Source organism: Balaenoptera acutorostrata, chromosome 9 (assembly GCF_949987535.1).
Source record: "Balaenoptera acutorostrata chromosome 9, mBalAcu1.1, whole genome shotgun sequence".
Lineage (NCBI taxonomy): Eukaryota > Metazoa > Chordata > Mammalia > Artiodactyla > Balaenopteridae > Balaenoptera > Balaenoptera acutorostrata.
This window is the reverse complement of record NC_080072.1, coordinates 8012421-8029385: the sequence shown is the minus strand read 5'-3', so window position 1 is coordinate 8029385 and position 16965 is coordinate 8012421. Positions and strand designations below refer to the sequence as shown.

General features: G+C 50.4%; 1 long non-coding RNA gene across 1 annotated transcript; it reads right to left on the bottom strand.

Annotated features, from left to right (window-relative positions):
- Positions 1-13942: 13942 nt before the first annotated feature.
- Positions 13943-16502, bottom strand: LOC103003375 (uncharacterized). The gene is made up of 3 exons (XR_003622619.2): positions 16417-16502; positions 15899-16152; positions 13943-13985 (listed from the first exon to the last, which is right to left on the bottom strand). It is a non-coding gene; the product is annotated as an uncharacterized LOC103003375 (long non-coding RNA).
- Between the last annotated feature and the right edge of the window lie 463 nt (positions 16503-16965).

Sequence of the window (16965 nt, the reverse complement as noted above, 5' to 3'; positions counted from 1 at the left end):
GTTGGGGTCATATTAACATGGGATAAAAAACCACTGTGATGTGGAGGGCATGCCTACTATGCCCTCCAAACCGCCAAATACATGTATTACTTTCTGTTTATAAATATTTAGTTTCTTCTAGATTTCTGGGTGTTATTCTTCCTCTTATTTAATACATGTGCAATTTATTTTCATGTGTGGTGTGAGGTATGGATCCAACTTTCCTTCCCATATTGCAGCCACTTGTCCTGGAACTATTGCTAAAGACACTCCTGCTCTTGCCCATTGAATATGACGCACCCATCATTTCTGGTAGGCTGTTCGTTCTGGACTTACAGTTACGTACAGAAAAGAAACCCCATCTGTCTAAGACATAGCTGGTTGGGTTTTGTACTTGCAACCAAATACACTCATACTGATTCTGTGCATGAATGAACAGCAGTTCGATGAACAGAACAGTGCTGGTCAGTGCTGAGTCATGTTCTGCTTCCTCTAACTGCAAGGGATGCTGGGAAAGTGGGTAACTGGACTGTCCTAAGTGTCTTAGAATAACCACCATTGCCTAGGGCTAAGTGTGAAAGTGGGGGCGTGAGTCACCACACAGACCAGCCTCTGGATTTTGTTACGTAGCATTACAGTCCCCCTAAGAGAATACTACTGGGACACTTGTGCAGGGAGAAAACAGACATATGCTGGAACTCCCGAATGATAAGTTCCAGCAGTGAGCTTATTATTCAGCCTGTAGGGTGGCAGGGTGTGTCCAACCAGCCCTAGCAGGACTGGATGATCTGTTTCTGCCACGCCCACAGCTGACCCCATAGAGAGAAGGTAGAGGGCTCCACGTTGTCTTGTAGGGGGCAGAGTATGAGGGGTGGGGCAGAGAAGGACCATCCTCACCTATTGGTGGAGACTGGCTGCTTCTGTTGCCCTGTTGTATGTATGAGTTTCCTATTGCTGCTGTAACATATCACCCCAAATTTAGTGGCTTAAAAGCAACACAAATTATCTTACATTTCTGGAGGTCAAAAATCTGAAATGGTTCTCATTGGGCTAAAGTCAAGGTGCCAATAGGGCTGGTTCCTCCTGGAGGCTCCTGGGGAGAATCTGTTCCTTGCCTCTTCCAGCTTCTAGAGGCTGTCTCTCCATATTCTAAGCCAGCAATGTAGCATCTTCAAGTCTCTCTCTGCTTCTGTCTTCACGTCAGTTGATTACATCAGGCCCACCAGGATAATCCAGGATAATCTCCCCATCTCAAGATCCTTTTTTTTTTTTTTTTTTTTTTATGTTGATTTTTTTTTTTTAAACTTTATTCCCTTTAATATAACTCTTAAAAATTTATTTGGTTCAAAAATTTGCAAAAGAAAAAATGGAGAGCAAGAATGAAGAGAAGTAGAAAACATGCTGCTAAAATAGCCTTGGCTCCCAGGTGTAAATTAATCAGTGACTTTTATTAATAGCAAATCAGTTTTACTCCACCCCCCCTAAATTAATGTTAAACAAATATTTAAAGTGTGCCCAAAGCATCCCCAAGTCTCAAGCCTTCCCTTCCCAGGTCTGCAGGAAGGCATCTAAAAATGCACTGCATTCACTGGCTCAGGGAATTAAGCCTTTCAGCCCCCTTCTACCTTCTCACTGCCTGTGCCATGCCTTGCTCTGTGCGTGCCTGTGTTTTAAGACACCCTTGGGTTCCTGTCTTGGCTCTCCCTTCTCACCTTTAGAATTGGTAGCCTGGTTCCCACAGGAGCTGCCAGTAGGAATTGCCCCACTCTCCCACCATCAGAAATTCCGTTCGCGTGCACCTGCAGCAGCAATGAATCTCAGTCCCAAACTCAGGTGTGCATAAAATGTAGCTTTCTTAATTTAAGCTGTTGCGGGGAAAAAAGAGTGCAGACTCAGAATTTTTAATTAAGTCCTTGTCGTTTGTAAGAAGTGTACTATAAGAAGGAAGTTAAGTACACACTAGCCAGAGGCTGAAGCCCACCATACCCCTGATCCTTACATCCAAATCACAGGCTGTCTTATATATGAGTACAACCTAAGAGTCCTTCCCAAGAATTGTCTTTTGGTAGCAGGGGATGAAAGTTCTTGCGATCCTTGGATGGAGATGGCGAGACCTCGTGACATTCAACAGGGTATAAGAAGACATGGGACTTCCCTGGCGGTCCAGGGGTTAAGACTCTGCGCTTCCGGTGCAGGGGGTGCGGGTTTCCCTGGTCGGGGAACTAAGATCCCACATGCCGCGTGGTGTGGCCAAAAAAAAAAAAAAAAAAAAGCAAACTTCCAAAAGGCTATTTAAAAGAGGGGCTGTTAATCTCCATTTGAAAGGGGGATCATTGTTTGTCTAATGAAACGTTAGAGATCATTCTGCTGACACTTTCTCTCTTCTAATTACTGACATGGGACAGTGCCTTTTAATGGAGGAGCTAATTTCTTCCTCATATTCTATCCTCTGTGGATTGTGAGTCCACACATTTTTACCTGTACATGAACTTGGCTATGAATATGCTTCGCCAAGTATAACACTTGTTCACCATCACCATAACAGACGTTCAGGGGAGATGGACAAGGTGGAGGTAGAGAAGGAAGCTCTTCCTGGTGTATGATGGCAAACTACCGTGGTAAGCTAGGTGAATGTGGTTAAGACTCCGGTTGGCATTAATTAGCTCACATGTTTCCCATTTTATGTAATTACCCCTGAGGTTATCCGCCCATGCATTTCTGAGACTTCTTTTTTTTTGTTTTTGTTTTTTTTTGGAGGGCCACAGGCCAGTATAATGTCTAAAATGTTCTACATCTTCCCCAAGAACCAATTTTCACCCCCTTAGGGGAGATATCAACCTGTGGAGAATGAACAAACCGGTTAATAATGAGATAGATGCCTAGGAGACAGCCAGGTAGAGAAGCTCAGCTAGCAGTGGAAATTCAGACTGGAGTTCAGACGATAGGGGAGGTTAGGAGATACAGTTGGATGTCCCTAGCATTTAGATGATGAAATTGAAGCCACCTGGGGAGTGAGTGCGGCTGGAAAAGTGAAGCAGGCCAGGCTGAAGCCTCAAGACACTCTTGCATGGAAGGGATTAACAGCGGAAGAGATGTCATCAAAGGAGAAAAGCCAGGAGAGGGAAGACGAGGCTGAATTCTGATGAGAGGGCGTGTAAGATCACAGAGACGTGAACAGAGGAATCGGCCACTCAGGGGTCACTGCTGCTGTTGACCAGAGCGGTATCCTTGTCATTGTCAAGGAGGAAACCAGCCTGCAGGGGTCATGGAGAGAGTGGACACACTGACCGGGCACCTCTGTCAGGATGTAGTGATGCATTGCCGTCTGGGGGAAACTGTGATGCCAGATGGGTTTGACATGTATTTGTTGTTGACATAGGAATCATCCAGTGGAGAGAGAAACAGATGAGGGGTGGTGGTGGGCTGGGTGGAGGAGCTCAGTGTGAGCTCTGGGGTCCATAGTAGATGGGATGGAAGGGCAGGGGCTGGCCTTTGATAGGAACGAACACAATGGATCCATTGTAACAGGAAAGAAGACAGAGTGGGTACAGACGTCATCACAGGTGTAGAGGTGACTGTTGTATGATGAGAAGATTTCAGCATGTTTCTTTCTCTTTTCTCGCTAAAGTATGAAGCAAGATCGTTAGCAAGAAGGGGTTTTCGGAAAAGTCAGTGATTATGATCTTGTGTCCCCCCCGCCCCCCAGTCCTTAAGGACGGAAAAGCAGGAGCCCAGGACATACTCTGGTACAGTGGTCCAGAGTCCCAGCAGTGGTACACTTCAGGCTGGTGGTCAAGATCCTTAATTCAGTCACATCTGCAAAGTCTCTTGCCTAGAAGGTATCATTTACAGGTTCTGGGAATTAGGACCAAGTGTTACTCCTTGTTATCCCAGGGGAGGGGCAGCAGCTGAGTCTCCCTGTTGGGGAGGGAGGGAGGAAGGGCTCTGGGAGCAGGGCAGAGCTAGGAACTTTCCGGAAATGCCATGGCCTGTTGGGCTCAGCGCGCAGCTATCAGCTCAGCTCTGCTGTGATGTGGGTCTGGAGGGTCCTCAGCCCGTTACCGAGCCCAAGCTTGCTCTGCCCACTGCACGACGGGCCAGTAAATCAGGAGACGAGTTGTTGGGGCAAGGAATAACTATTTTAATCGGACAGCTAGGGACCAAGAAGATGGCAGACTAGTGTCTCAAAAAACCATCTTGTCCCAGTCCAAATTCAGGCTCCTTTTATACAGAGGAGGGGGGAGGGGAGGGGCCCACTGCAGCGCTGACCAGTGGCTGAGTGGGGGTCCTATAGGTCTCGACTGCCCCGCCCCTATTACAAGCCTGGTTCCTGTTGTCAGGCCTCTCCCCTCCCCCGCTCCACCTGGGCGCCCCCCCCCGCCCCATCACAACTGCCTCTTGGCTGGTCTCCTGCCTCCATCTGGCCCAAGTATTGTGGCCAGAGGAGGCTTTCCAAGGTGGAAATCTGAGCAAGTCGCTCAGCTTAAAACCCTGCTGACAGCTCCGGGTTACCTTTTAGGATGAAATCCCACATCCCCAGCCTTGCAGTCCCACTCTTCAGGACCTGGTGCTGATCCTCACTTCACCTCCCAGAGTGTGGAGAGAACTGCATTTCTCCCATTGTTCCAGGTCGATTCTTGCCTCTTCACCTTCATATGTGTGGTTCCTCCTGCCCTTCCTCCCATCCCTCCTCTGCCAACTCCTATTCATCCTTCAGGACCCAACTTGGGTGTCACTTCCTGGGAAAACTTCGGGATTGGCCAGGATCCTGTGGATGCAACAGAAATGGATTCAGTCTGGTCCACATGAATGGGGGAGGGGTGGTCCCCAAAGGGCCGATGTTATCACAAGGGGAAAGGATACTGGATACTTGGGGACACTGCCCAAGTATATGCCTCCCTCTCTGATACATCCAAGTGGGCCTGGTGCCCCTGTGGGCATGTTCACCAGTCCTGGCACTGACCACAGTACATCCTTGGTGGCCGGTTGCTTGCCTGCCTCCCCGCCCAGTGAGCTCCTGATGAGAACCCAGCCTGGCTCAGCTGGGCCCTCTGGGTCAGCACAGTGTCCGGCACACAGCTGCCCCAAGATTGTGATGTGGCAGGGGTTTGAAGAGCAGTTGTAAACTCAGAAACACAATGAACTGAGAGATCTGTGAGCTGTGGGAGGACCCTAAGCCAAGGCAAATGGAGGGTAAACAGGCTGGGAAGCTGAGTCCTTTCTGCTCAGGGCTTGCTTTCTTGAGAACAGGGAGATGGGCAGTGCATACTTTGGAAAAGTGTTTGGCAGCGCCTAGGAAAGCTAAAAAGATGCTCATGCTTTGCCCAGCAAGTCCACCCTTGGTGTAGATGCAACAGAAATGAGTGTGCATCCCACCGAGACATCACATGAGCCCCCAGGGCAGCTTCATTCACAAGAGCCCCAAACTGAAAAGAACCTGAATGTCCTCCTCGGTGAAATGGATAGATAGTGTGGACTATTCACAAAATGGAAAGAAAGTTCATGTCAGAATAGACTCGCCCTGGCTTCCCTGGTGGCACAGTGGTTAAGAATCTGCCTGCCAATGCAGGTGACACCGGTTCGAGCCCTGGTCCGGGAAGATCCCACATGCCGTGGAGCAGCTAAGCCCGTGTGCTACAACTCCTAAGCCTGCATTCTAGAGCCCGTGAGCCACAACTACTGAGCCTGCATGCCTAGAGCCCATGCTCTGCAACAAGAGAAGCCACTGCAATGAGAAGCCCGCTCACTGCAACAGAGACTAGACCCCGCTCGCAGCAACTAGAGAAAGCCCGCGTGCAGCAACAAAGACCCAACACAGCCAAAAATAAAAATAAATTAAAAATTAATTAAAAAAAAAAAAAAAAAGAATCTGCCTGCTAATGCAGGGGACATGGGTTTGAGCCCTGGCCTGGGAAGATCCCACATGCCCTGGAGCAACTAAGCCCGAGAGCCACAACTACTGAGCTCGCGTGCCTAGAGCCCATGCTCTGCAACAAGAGAAGCCACCGCAATAAGACTGTGCACGGCAACGAAGAGTAGCCCCTGCTCGCCGCAGTCAGAGAAAGCCCGCGCGCAGCAACGAAGACCCAACGCAGCCAAAAATAAATAAGTAAATAAAATAAATTTATTTAAAAAAAAAAAGAATTGACTCACCCTACATCTGCGGGTTGAGAACCCACATCCAGCTGAGAAGGATGTGCTTGAGAAGGAAACCCCAAATCTGTTTGGGGAACACTTTTAACCCAGGGAAATTTAGAATTGAGTATAGTGATGATGAAGTAAATCAAAACTATAGCATTTATCTTTTTGTGTTAAGCTCAGAAATCTACTTTGTATCTTTGGCTTTTTCAGAACTTAGAAAGTTTAAGCAAATTGGGCAGATTTGAGTGTTAACATCAGACTTGTGATTCTAATTTTAAATGTGCTCTTGAGTCATTGGTTTCGACCTGTGATTGTAAGTTGAAATCTTACTAAGTTGGTAAACAGTTTTTGAATATTTAAAAATCACCATAATTATAAGTTTAATGTATCTGATTGATAAGGATCGCTTAAGGACTTGGGAAGATTTATTAGTCAGATAATTGAAAAACTTAGAAAATGGAATATAATACACTTTGATTGCAGCGTAAAATGTTTAAAGGAGTTTAATTAACTAAGTAGGTAAATGCTACAAACATGAATCAAAGTTCGCCTTAAAAATGATTGCTAAAATTGGCTGGATATATTCATAGAATAAGATTTGTACATTGCATTTAAAAGCTCAGCGAAGGATTAGGGCTTAAAAACCAAAGTATTTCTGAAAAGCCTTTTCTCTGCCCAAAAGCTGTCCTCAAAAACGCCAGAAAAATACTTGGATTGGGACCAGAAGGAGGCTGGAGGGAGGAGGACTCAGCAGCCACCTGTCAGCCGTCATCCTGGACCAACGGGGCAGTAGGTCTGGCAGGTGGTGCCCATGGGTGGGTGATGTGAGCCCTGGATCCAGGGTCCCTCCTTCCTCTCCCCATCCCCAACTTGGAGAGATACTCCCCAAAGCAGCCACTGGGCTACTGCAGAAACCTCGGGGGTGGGGGGGGGGCGGGTCACTGGAAGTCCCAGCCCCTGTGCCTCGCAGCCTCTGTGAGAAGTGAGCTTGGACACCCCCGACACCCTCTGGTCTTCGGAGCCTCCTGTCTGCTTGGCGTTGCCCTCTGTGGTGGGCAGAATAATGCCCCACAAAGATATCCAGGTCCTAATCTCTGGAACCTGCAAATGTTACCTTATATGGCAAAAGACACTTTGCAGATGCAATGGAATTAAGGTTTTTGAGATTAAGGGATATTATCCTGGATTATCCGGGTGGGCCCTAAGTGTGATCACAAGTGTCCTTGTAAGAGAGGCAGAGGGAGATTTGATGAAAGGAGGTGGCGATGAGAGCACTGAAGCAGGTGGTTACGCTCCCGAGCGCAAGGAATACAGCTCTGGAAACTGGAAAAGGCGAGCAGCCAGATTCTCCCCACGAGCCTCTGGAGGGAGGAAGTCCCTGCCGTCGCCTTGACTTCAGACCATTGAGACTCTGATTGTGGACCTCGGGACTCCATACTGTCGGAGAAGAAATGGTGTGGTTTTAAGCCACCACGTTGGTGGTCACTGTCACAGCAGCAAGAGGAAACTGGTGCACCTGCTCCGAGCATGTCCTTGCCTGTGGCTCCCCGTGATGCCACAACTCTGCTCAGGGGCCCCATGGCCCTTGCTGACTCCTTGGACAGAGTGGGGGGCCTGGGGAGATTTCAGTCCATCCTCTTCCCCGGGGAGCTGCTGACATCTCACCATTTAGTGGAGAACGTCTTGGCACCTGCCCCGGTCATTGGTACAGGGTTCCCAAGCTTGACAGTGTTACCATGTCAGTGGGTGTGGCTAGCATGATAACGACCTCAAGGCCTCTCTGTAAGTCTGCAGGCAGCACACCCTGGGGCCTGGCTGTGGGTCCCTTTCTTTGCCCACCTGTCCCTAATGCAGGCTCCTCTGCGGGCTTCCTCACCGTGTGGAGTGGATTGCAAACTGGGCCTGAACCACAGGGGGGGCCATCATCGCCCATCACTACCGGTGGGCCTCAGATTGCTGGGGGCCCTGGGCTACTGCATCCCAGACTGGCACCTCCTGCACCTCACCATCGCCACCCCCCTTCCTGTACTCCGGGCAGGTGTGGTCTGGTTTCGGTGACAGCTCAGAGATGCCTGGTGTTAGATCCGGGGAGGCAAGTCAAAAATTCCACAACCAACCCCAGAGGCCACACCGACTCACATCACAGTTAAGCTGAAGTTCACAGGAAACAATGTGTGATCCAGAGATCTCCAAAGTGGGTGGCATGCTTCTGGGGGAGGCACCAGACAATCTGTCGGGGTAAGGGAAGAAATGTCAGAACTCCCATTTGTATTTATTTTTAGCTCATTCTTTTAAATTTCCATTTCTTGATTATCTTTTATATTATCTTTAATATATTAGGAGTCTAAGTATATATTTATAACTAAATAAATATGAAATGGTGAGAATAAGCTTTAAACTTTTTATTTAACGAAGATGATGAATAAAGAATGTTTTTACATCACTAATCTAATCGTCAAGCATTTATTGATTTTCTACCATAGGCAAAGAACTAAGTTAGATGCTGGGGGATTTTTTTTTTTTAATGAAAAGACTTGAGTCTTTTGTTTTTAGTCTGTGTTTACACAGAGGAGACTACATATTACATATTCACAATACATATATTTGGCAAAGGACTATATCCAGAAAATATAAACAACTCTTATAACTCAATAATGGTGGAATTTTTAAAAAAAGAGCACAGGGTATGGTCTCTAGCAGAAAGGTTAGAAGTGCTGCTCTGAATGACAGCCTGGGGAGAATATCTGTAACTCACATCACAAAGGCTAATTTCCCTAAAATATAAAGAGCATGTACAAATCAACAAGAAAATGACTAACAGCCTAATTGGGGGAGGAGAAGGGCTGGGCAGATGAGATTCACAGAAATGAATTACAAATGGCTGTTGAACATGTGAAAGATGCTCACTCATCGTAAGCAGGACATGTGTTAAAAGAACACTGAAATACCAGTTTTCCCCCATCATGTTGGCCAAGATCCACAATGTGAAAGCAGGTGCCACTGATGGTGAGGGAGGCAGGTCATCTATTACAACAGTGACAGCTTCAGAATTACAAACACACACGCCTCCAAGTTGGCCACTCATCTTCTGGGAATTTACCTACCAATGTGCTCACCTGTGGGAAATAAACTGCATACATCCATACAGTGGGGTATCACTCGTGCTTAAAGAAGAATCAGGAAGCTCTATACGTACGGATATGGAATGAGTTCCAAGAATTATTGGTAGTGGAAATGGAGAGGGGCTACGATTTGTGTAAAAAAGAAGAAAAAAATACATATTTATACATGCATAGACAAATTCATGGAAAGCTGAGTGCAGGTGGAACCAGAGCCTTCTTTGGGGGCTGCTATCCAGAACAGGACAGATCCCTGGACAGGTTGGGAAGTGAGCTGGGAAAGGACCCACAGTGCCCTGCTCCAAGTCTTCATGGGGCCATGTTAAGCTCTCCTTGGTTTCCTCGCAGGAAACAAACACTGCCCACCCCTTAAGCCCCTGGGCTTGCTGGTCGCCAGGTTAACACAGGCCCTGTTATTAGGGGTTTTCCGGCACCAGGCTCTGTGCTCCGGGCTTCACATAGATTATCTCATGGAAACCTCACGGACAGCCCCGTGAGAGGGCTACTATTTGCATCTCAGTTTCCAGGTGCTGAAAGTGAGGCTTAGTAAAGAGGTTAAATAATTGGCCCCATGTCACACGGTGACAAAGCGAGATTCCACCCTGCTCTCTCTTTCCAAAGCTGAGCCATATTCCTTTTCTTACGGACAGTGAGACCTCAAACCCACATCTGGGCTGGTATTTTGCTGTGTCTTGCATTGCCCCTGCTCACAGCCCTGAGCCAACCTTGGGGTCCCCAAAAGCACCCGGTTCTAGAGGCGGCTGCAGCCTCACGTGCTCTCCTTGTCCCTGTGGGTTGATGCTGGCTGCCCGTCCGTCCTTCCGGAGCCTCAGGAACAAAGCACGTTGCTGATGGGGCTGCAAAGCAACGTGGACAGCACTGCGGTCCTGGACAGCGGCGGAGAGACGGCCGCCAGCACTAGCGGAGGGGAGAGGGGCTGCCGCACAGCCCGCTGAGGGATAGAGCCCCCTAGTTCTCCCGAGTCACCCTAAACAAAGAGGACGAAGGCCACAGCTACCCCTCAGAGAGGCTTTCCGTCACCTGAGTTAGAGGAATTCCCCTCCCCGCTCGATCCCCTTCTGCTATATCATCCTCTGTCCTCCATTTCTATTAGTATATTTGCGCGTTGATTGCTGTCTCTCTTCCTCTGCTGGAGTGGAGCCCCTAAGAGGCAGCGCTTTAGGGGCGTGTCCTCGGGCCGTTCCTTACACAACAGGCGCTCAGGAAATGTCTGTTGAATGAATAAATGAACGAATGAGTGCGTGTAGAGTTCATCCCAAGCGCTCTGCTCCCAGGGATGAGGACCATACGGGGGACCCCAGGGCCACCATCCAGGGCACAGACCTGGGGGCCCTCGAGCTCTTGCTGCTGCCTATGTCCCACACCACCTGCTTCCCACCACAGGTGCTTCATAGTGGGAAACGGGCGGCGTCAGGTGTGCCAGGATTGGAGGTTGTCAGCATGGGGAAGCTGGAGGTGGGCAAATTAGAAGGGAGGCAGCCCATGTGATTGGTCAGGGGAGCTGATTTGGTTTTCTCTGGTAGGTCCGAAGTTGGAGCAGAGAAAAAATTAGGGCAGCTGGTAGTTACCTACCGAGTTCTGGCCTTTTGGGGTTGAGGCTGCAGAAGTTGAGGTTTGGCTTCCCCGGGCTGGTTTGCTGCGGCTCGCGCAGTGTTCTATTTTTGTATGTGGTCTGGCCTTGGTCGGTTTGTACATTCAGCCTCTCACGATCCACCGATCCACGGCGCCCTGGGCTTGCCTGGTGCGCGGCTCCTCCCTTTTTGTGCGGTCGGTGGTGCTGGGGAACCCTGAGGCCGCCATCCCAGGCAGATTCTCGGCACCCGCCCGCAGGTCTGGCCGCCCCCCGGGGCCCTGCAGGTTGTGGGGAGCGACAGGCCCCGTCCCTGCGCTGCTTGGCGAAGTGCACACGCCGCCTGCAAATCCGCCGCCAGCAAACCCACCGCTGCGTCGCGCGGACGCTGGACCTGCTCCTGGGCGGAGCCAGCGGGTTCGCAACTACCTGGGCGCCCAGGTGGGTGCGCAGGGCCGGGGGGCGCCATCGCCTGAGCAGCGGCTGCTGCGTTCGGGGCCTCAGTCCCCCCGCCCCCTCCTCTTCGGGCTGGCTGACGGTAGCGGTTCATGTCTTTCGGTCCTGCTTAGAGGGAAAGGACGGCTTGTGATGCCAAGGGCAGAGCCAGGTTGACGTATGCTGGGAGCGGCGAGGAGTCTCCGGGAGGGAGGCCTAGGGGGTCTGGGTACCAGAGGTCTGCCCCAAGCTGGCCATGGCCACCAGGTGACCGGAGGAAGAGGGCGGGGCGGAGCGGGCACCCCCCCTCCCCCCATGCGCGCTAAATGACTTCCTATCCTGGGGTGTCCAGCGGGTTCCGGGAGGGAGCCCAGCTGTTTTAGCAGATCCTCCACCGAGACCCCAGGCGCACGTGCTCCTCCTGCACAAAGGCAGCAGCCGCCAGAGGGCACACGTTGGACAAACCCAGCCCTGAGCTGCGGCCGCCCCTCCCCTCCCGCCTCACCTGTTCTGGGTCACCGCCCGCGAGCATCTGGCCAGGGCGACTGTGAAAGCGCCGCCCCCAAATGCTCACTCCTCGATGCGGGCGCACGCCCGGAGGGGCAGGGGGTCATTCTAGGCGGTGTCCCAGGAGGGGGAAATACTTGCCTTCACAGGGTAAGAAGTTGATTCCCTAGTCACTTCTCTTTCCGCCCCCTGATTGACTGACGGGAGAATCTCTTTAACCCTTGCTGATGCTTTATTCTTAAAAACAAAGAGAAAGCTCAGAGCCCTTGGCAGGCAAAGGGATCCAGCCAGAACATCATACTGTTTGTTTCGTTTCCACAGGATCTGTTTTTCCAGTTTCCTTCTATTTATGACAAGTGATACTGGTTTTCCAGTTATGGTAGTTAACAAACATCCCGCAGAAAATAAATTATTTAGAAGTCTGTTGACTGAAAGAAAAGCATGAATAAATAATAGTTTATTATTTATTAATAATAAACAAGGGAACTGAGGATGTGACAGAAGTCAGGAAGACATGTAAATGGTAGAAGTTTTTTTATATAAATTTATTTATTTTTGGCTGCCTTGGGTCTTCCTTGCGGTGCGCGGGCTTCTCATTGCGGTGGCTTCTCCTGTTGCGGAGCATGGGCTCTAGGCGCACGGGCTTCAGTAGTTGTGGCTCGCGGTCTCTAGAGCGCAGGCTCAGTAGTTGTGACACACCGGCTTAGTTGCTCCGCGGCATGTGGGATCTTCCCGGACCAGGGCTCGAACCTGTGTCCCCTGCACTGGCAGGCAGATTCTTAACCACTGAGCAACCAGGGAAGTCCTAAATGATGGAATTTTGAAAAAACAGTGCTCTGAAGCAAGATGATGAACGCCTGCTGGGTCAGAAGCTCATTTTATTACTGTGTCTTTGTCTTGGGGTTTTTTTGGTGACTTGAACCTGGGCCCTGAAGATCTTGAAAACCTGGAACAAGTATTTCTTTATTAAATATGTACATGGCTTTTATCTGTGTGGCTATGCACTATTCTAAGTGCTTTACTAATATAATATCTCATTTCATCCTCACACCCTATGTGATCAGTACTACTGTCCCCATTTTACAGAGGAGGAAGCTGAGGCACGGTGAGGTTAGCTAACTGTCCAGAGGTCAGAGCTGGGATTTGAACCCAGTTTGGTTGGCTCCAGAGTCAGTGCTGTGAACTCTCATGGGGTCCTGGCTTCCTAGCCCTCATGCTCAGCAGCTCGATGTCAGCACAGCAATTTGATTCCCAGGTAGTCTTTTCAAAGGCGTTTTAGGACAGGGGGTGCTCTGCAGAAACGCAGGCCTTTCACCAGGTCTTTGCCATGGCCGCCTGCCTCGGAGCCTCTTGGGGCTGCATCGTCCTTTACTACAGAGGTGCACTGGGGCCCCTGCGTTTTGGGGACTGAGGGAGACACGAAGGGTTTGGGGTGGAAATCCTCTCTTTAGACTACAGTCACTGCTCCCTTGGCTGGTGTCCCCTGGTCGGGGAAAGCTGACAGCGCTGAGAGTGGCCGTCATTGTCCTTCCAGGGCAGAGTTAGGGGAGTGCTGGTCGCTGAAGCATAAAATGGGCACCGGCAGGCTCCCCTCCAGGAGGGGAGTGTTGGAGGATGTTCCGCCTTCCCACCGCAGGGGAGTGGACCAGGCGTCCGCTGGCCTGGGTCCTGAAGGTCACAGGAGGCGCTTTACCTCTGTCCTGCACATCATCTACTGCATCCTTCCCCGTATGGCCAGTCTGGGGTCTTTTCTCCTTCTTGAAACTTCTTCCGCTACCAGATACCATCCAAGACATGGAGGACCGTGAGTGGGACCCTAGGGGGAAAAAGGGTCAAGGTCCTGGTGACAAAATCACAGGGCAAGGAAACTCCTTGGAGGTCACAGAGAAAGCCCAGAGGTGCTGGAGTCCCCGTGGACCAGGAAATCCTGTCCTCCGTCTCGGGACAGGCTCTGGGGGTTTAGCTCTTCCCCTGGAGTCCAGGTCGTGGTCTGCCCAGCATTGTAAGCCCTGGAGGGCTGCAGTCAGTGACCCAAGGCCACCGTGGGGGAGCAGACAGGGGGCCTCCGGTCATCTGTGCATCATGGGACGCACCTGTCCCTGGGCTACCCCCGAGCCTCAGAGCCTGGGCTGCATGTCCCCTGACCACAAGCCCAGCCCCTGGAGCCGCACTTGCCTTTTGTATTCATCGTTCCAGAAGCAGGAAGCAGAACCCTCCAAGAGAAGAAGAGAATTATCAAGTCAAGCAGTGTTTTTCCTCCTCCTGGGGCCTCACAGAGATCCAGATTCAAGCCTCCCCACCTCTGGAGACCCTGCCCAGAGGTAGCACGTCCCCAGCCCCCCATGTCCCTGAGGACAGGCCCTGGGGGGGAGCTCTTGGCCTAAAGCCTCTTCTCTTGGCCACCTGTGCCCTGGATGCTTTGCTTCTCCTCGTGTTTCCACTGAGAGTCCCAGAGGCAGCCCACCTCACGGCCACCTCCCTTGCCACGATTCCAGGTGAATATAACAGCCCACCTCCCCCACTTTCTTCATCTCTCAGGGCCCTCCTTGCCCACAGATTGGCCCTGGCCCTTGGCCTCGGGGCTGAGGAACTGTGATGTGCTAAAAAGAAATCAGGTTGTGGATGAGCAGAGCTCTCTAATGAGATGGGAAGCATCCTGAGTGCCAGGGCTGCTTCCTTCAGGCGCTGGTGCCACTGCCATCCTCGTCAGCATCACCCAGACAGGACATGACAAGCCCAGGGCCCCACTGCGCTTCCATGAGTGAGGTGGACGGCGAGGCCCCGGTCCCAGGGAAGAGGCAGCGGCGCTTGCTTAAGTGAACCTGGGCCCGAAACCTCCTTAGAGCAACTCCCACTCGCCTTCAGGGCCCCGGGATCCCACAAGGAGGGTCAGCCACCTTCTTTGTGCTTCCGTATCCCTGATCATTAGCATTTATCACTGCCTTTATGTCTTTATCAAATATGTATATGGTGCTCACGTGTACTATGTCCAAGTCACTGTTCTAAGTGCTTTACTTATGGCCTCAACACGACCTACGGAAATGGAACTGCTATTAGAATTCCCATTTTGCAGAGAAGGAAACTGAGGCACAGAGAGGTTAAAGTCACTTGCCCAAAGTCACTGAACTGGGAAAAGGTAGAGCTGGATTCACACTGCAGAGCCCCTGTGTTCTTAACCACTGTGGGATGCACCTCTGTCCTAGCTGCCTTGCTTCGCGTCTGTTCCCCCAGACCAGAAGCTTTTTTTTCACCTTTACGTCCATAGTACAGGTTTCCCCCACTATCCAAAAGTAGAGCATTCCTATGAAACTATGAGATGCTGGGTGTACTTCCTGGGGAAGGAACTTGGCAGGGCCACTCCCGCTGCCCAGGGTGCGGTACCCCCTCTATAAGGGCTTGCTGCAGAACAAATATTGATCTCTATTTTCACTTTTTTCCGTAAAAGTGAAAGTCCTCTTCAGATTTCTTTCAATTAATGAAAACAGGTGCTAATGTAACTCTTTGTAAAAGTGAACTGGCGTAAAGTGAACTTTTGAAAAGTGGGGATACCTGTAATTGGCACAGTGCTCAGGTCCTCAGAAAAGATTTGTGATTGAAATAATGGCCTAGGTGACTATATACTGTGTGAGTCATGGTGGGAACTTAATGTGTAAACCCATCTCTATTCTTGGAGTTTAGACTTTCACCAAGTGTGTGTCATTTTTTTGTTATACCTGCTCAGCAGTCTAAACCACTCAGCTCAGAGATGTTTTCCCCTCTAATTTTTTTCTACTATTTCAAATCCTACGTTCAATGTTTTCTCCAACCTCTATTAGATGTCAAAAACCCTAACTTCCATGACTTGTAACTTTTGGTAAGTATTTTTCATCTCTTTGTCCTTTTGCACTGTATTCTGGGAAATTCCCTTATCAGGAATTCCCAGGTCACTGCATCCACTTCTCTGTTCAACCCGTTCATTGACAGTTTCAGAATTTGTCAGTCATGTTTGCAATTTCCAAAATGCTGAGAATGTTTCCTTTTCACAGCAGTCTGTTTTTAAAAAATAGATGTCCTCTTAAATTTCTCTGACAATATAAGCTATAATTACTTTAGATTTTTCTTCTGTTTACTGCATTACTTCACTTACCTCCTGAGTTGGTTCTTCTGTTTGTTGATCTGGCGTATCTCTCTCAGTGCACTGGAATTCCTAAGTGTCGGTGTTTCTTGGTTGTCCATTCATGTTTGAAGAAGTGGGGCATCTGGACAAAATCGTTGGTTGCTGGAACATCTTTCCTCAGGCCAAGTGGGAATTCCTGCCATGTAGCTGTGAGTGACATCTCTGACTGCAGTAGCCCTGGCCATGGTCCTTTGAGGTGGGGGCAAGCAGTCAAGTCCCGTAGCCTGGTGGAGCGAGTGGACATGAATTTCTGAATATAGGGCTCCACTCCGATGTGGGACCCTTACATTGCTGGGGTGCTGCCCTTGTTCTGTGGGCCTAGCCCCCAGTTTCTGAACCCCTTTTATCTGTACTTGAGGCTTTGACCCTGGGCAAACACTGGAGTTGGTGGCTAAGGGGAGGTAGGGAGGGGGGCTGGCATGACTACTTTGCTGATGCCCCTTCTGTTAATTACCCAGATGCTCTTCCTTTCCCCCCCAACCTCCCACCTGGCGCTATTCCACTCCTGCAAAAGCTCCTCTTCTTCCTCCTGTGTGGGCTGGTGGGTCCCTCTGCCTGGGGGGGTCTCCTTGTCCGTCTGCCCCATGATCATTATATCTTACGTGTATTCCTTTCCTCCTTTGCCTTTTGTCATCTCTCTCAATCCACCTGAATTTGGGGAGGGGGAGATAAATGAGTGCTCTGCAGGTTATCTTGTACCCTACACCCACCTTCATACCCCGGGAAACCAGGTACAGAGCTCAGGAGACCCAGGTGAAGCAGGGCCTCGGGGCCCCTGCATCCCCTGGGCGATGGCACCCAGCAGGTTCCTTAACGGCAGGCTCCGTAGCTGGGGAGGCCGTGGCTGAGTGAGGTCCCTCTGTAGCTGGGTTGACAATGAGGAGGAGGGTTTGGGGTCTACTTGCCACCGGGGGCAGAACGGGAAAGGGGGGTGGGGAACACACGTCCCCAGGTGTCTGTCTCTATGGGCCCAGCGCTGGCGGGGGCAGCAGTTTCCATTGCCCTGCCCTCTGTGCTGGCAGAGAATAAGGTTGCCG